We start from the raw sequence: 3526 nt of genomic DNA, 5'->3' as shown, positions 1-3526 counted from the left end.
TTTGCCTATTTCAGTGTTCTGCAGAAAAGGAATATCAAATGGAATCCAAACGAAACGAAACCTTCGCGAGGATCTTTCTTGGAACAAATGCAATCCAGAAGACTTGGAGTGGAAGTCAGAGACGCAACGAGGCGGCCATGAGGCAGGAGGGCGCGCCCAGGGGGTAGGCGCGTCCCCACCCTCGTGGGACCCTCATAGCTCCACCGACCTACTTATTTCACCTATATATACTCTTATACCCTGAAAACATCTAGGGGAGCCACGAAACCACTTTTCCACCGCCGCAACCTTCTGTACCTGTGAGATCCCATCTTGGGGCCTTTTTCCGGTCATCTGCCGGAGGGGGAATCAATCACGGAGGGCTTCTACATCAACACCATAGCCTCTCCGATGATGTGTGAGTAGTTTACCACAAACCTTCGGGTCCATAGTTATTAGCTAGATGGTTTCTTCTCTCTCTTTGGTTCTCAATACAAAGTTCTCCTCGATGTTCTTGGAGATCTATTCTATGTAATACTTTTTGCTGCGTGTTTGCCGAGATCCGATGAATTATGGGTTTATGATCAAGATTATCTATGAACAGTATTTGATTCTTCTCTGAATTCTTATATGCATGATTTGATATCTTTGCAAGTCTCTTCGAATTATCGGTTTAGTTTGGCCTACTAGATTGATCTTTCTTGCAATGGGAGAAGTGCTTAGCTTTGGGTTCAATCTTGCGGTGCTCGATTCCAGTCACAGAAAGGGAACCGACACGTATTGTATTATTGCCATTGAGGATAGAAAGATGGGGTTTATATCATATTGCTTGAGTTTATCCCTCTACATCATGTCATCTTGCCTAATGTGTTACTCTGTTCTTATGAACTTAATACTCTAGATACATGCTGGATAGCGGTTGATGTGTGGAGTAATAGTAGTAGATGCAGAATCGTTTCGGTCTACTTGACACAGACGTGATGCCTATGTTCATGATCATGCCTAGATATTCTCATAACTATGAACTTTTCTATCAATTGCTCGCAGTAATTTGTTCACCGACCATAATATATGTTATCATGAGAAAAGCCACTAGTGAAACCTATGGCCCCCGGGTCTACTTTACATCATATAAGTTTCCGATCTATAATTTTAGTTTACTATCTATTTATTTTGCAATCTTTACTTTTCAATCTATACAACAAAAATACTAAAAATATGTATCTTATTATCTTTATCAGATCTCACTTTTGCAAGTGGCCATGAAGGGACTGACAACTCCTTTATCGCGTTGGTTGCAAGGTTCTTGATTGTTTGTGCGGATACTAGGCGATTTGCATGTAGTCTCCTACTGGATTGATACCTTGGTTCTCAAAAACTGAGGGAAATACTTACGCTACTTTGCTGCATCACCCTTTCCTCTTCAAGGGAAAACCAACGCATGCTCAAGAGGTAGCACTCTCACATCAAAGCATCGCTTTACCTGTACCTGCACATGTTGTTGAAGTAATCTGTGAGCCACGAGGACTCAGCAATCTCATTACCACAGGTATCAAGACTAGCAAAGCTTAATGGGTATGGAAATGGATAAGTGGTGAGGTTGCAGCAAGCTCTAAGCATTTGTATGGTAGCTAACTTACAAGTACAAGAATAAGAAGAGAAACTACACATAACGGACGCAAATTAGTAATGATCAACAAGTGATCTTGAACTACTTACGAGTCAAACACAACCCCACCGTGTTCTCTTCCCGAACTCCCTCATAAAGATACGGTCACGATTAAGCACGCAGTTGGTGTACTTTATTTGAAGTTTAGTGTCAAGTTCTCTACAACCGGATATTATAAATTTCTAAGTCACCACATAACCGCGGGCACGGCTTCTGAAATGATTTAACCCTGCAGGGGTGCTCCAACTTAATCCATTATAAACTACCACATGCATCCGATGGAACATCCTCACGTCATGAAGAACACGATGCTTATGATAAGGAATCCCGATGGACAAGTCACTCGTCAAAGGTACAACTAATCCAGCAAGACCTCTCAGCGTGCCGACACCCTGATAGGAGCCGCGCGTATCTTGTTTCACGTCACGATCGGATCGGCTAAGTTTCCAGCTAGACACCCATTGGTGGCCCCGGCTACTGCCATTTTGGACCAACACTCATGAGGAGCACTGGCCCAGTTTGTTGATTAATTATCCTCGGGTGCTAGTCGGTCCCTATCCAAGTTTCAGTTGTTATTAGGCAAATGGTAAAACCAATGTTAGGCCTTGCTGGAAGAGTTAAACCTAATAGAATGATCAGGGGGTCCCCAGAAAACCCCACACATGTTAAGAGCGCTCATCAAGGAACATAACACCGGTATGACGGAAACTAAGGCGGCATGAATGGAACAAAACACCAGGCAAAAGGCCGAGCCTTCTACCCATTACCAGTTATATAGATGCATTAATTAAATAAGAGATATTGTGATATCCCATGATATCCATGTCCCAACATGGAACAACCTGCACTGCACCTGCAACTAGCAACGCTATAAGAGGGGTTGAGCAAAGCGGTAACATAGACAATCAATGGTGGAAAAGGTTAGAGGCTTATCAAGGCATTTAGGGAGGCTTGACAAACAAACGGTAGGTAGCGCAACATAGCGATAGTATCGAGACAACTAGCAAAGCAAAGATAGTAGTGATATCCAAGGTAAAGGTCATCTTGCCTAAAATCCCGCTAGGAAGAAGACTGAATCCATGAAGCAGACGAACCAACATAGTCGAACGAATCCTCACAATCGCAACGTAATCGGGACTATCAAGAAGAAGTACAACCGGAAAGAAGCAAACAACATGGTAAACCAACAAGCATAATCATGGCATGATGCACAATCAAGTATGATGCATGTCCATTTTACTAAGGCATGGCATGGGAAAGTGCAACAAACAATACTACAAATTAAGTGGAGCTCAATATGCAGTGAGTTTCATACTGAGGAAACACCACATTCAAATATTTAATTCACTCTTGTTTATGTACAAGACCAGATTAAATGTTGGCTAACATGGTAAGAGGTGAAGCATAAGTAAACTACACATTTAGGCAATTTAAATGAGGCCGGAAACAACAAACAACAATTCCAGAAAATCCCCATATGCATATTTCGAATTTGCTACAGTTCTGCCTAAAACCATATTTTAGAGTTTTTACACAGGGAAATAAAGTGCACCATGTTAATCTATACATTTTTCTACCCTATTTACATATAAAGTTTATGTAATTCGGAGCTACGGTTAATTAGTTATGAATTAAACTGTTTTAACATGTCATTTATGCAAATTAAATGCAAACAGTAATTTAAACATTTTTAACATGGATGCAAGTTGCAAATTGTGAAATTACATGGAATTCTGAACATTTTGGACATATAACTTGTTTAATTCCGATGCACGGTTTGAGAGATATGATATGCATGAACATGGAGGGTCAATCTGTAAATATGTAGTTTCTGAAAAAATGATTAAATGACAAGCAGGAAAATGTGTTGGGCCGGAA

The sequence above is a fragment of the Triticum urartu genome, chromosome 1 (genome assembly GCF_003073215.2).
Source record: "Triticum urartu cultivar G1812 chromosome 1, Tu2.1, whole genome shotgun sequence".
Lineage (NCBI taxonomy): Eukaryota > Viridiplantae > Streptophyta > Magnoliopsida > Poales > Poaceae > Triticum > Triticum urartu.
The sequence above is the reverse complement of the archived record's forward strand: the minus strand, read 5'-3'. Positions refer to the sequence as shown.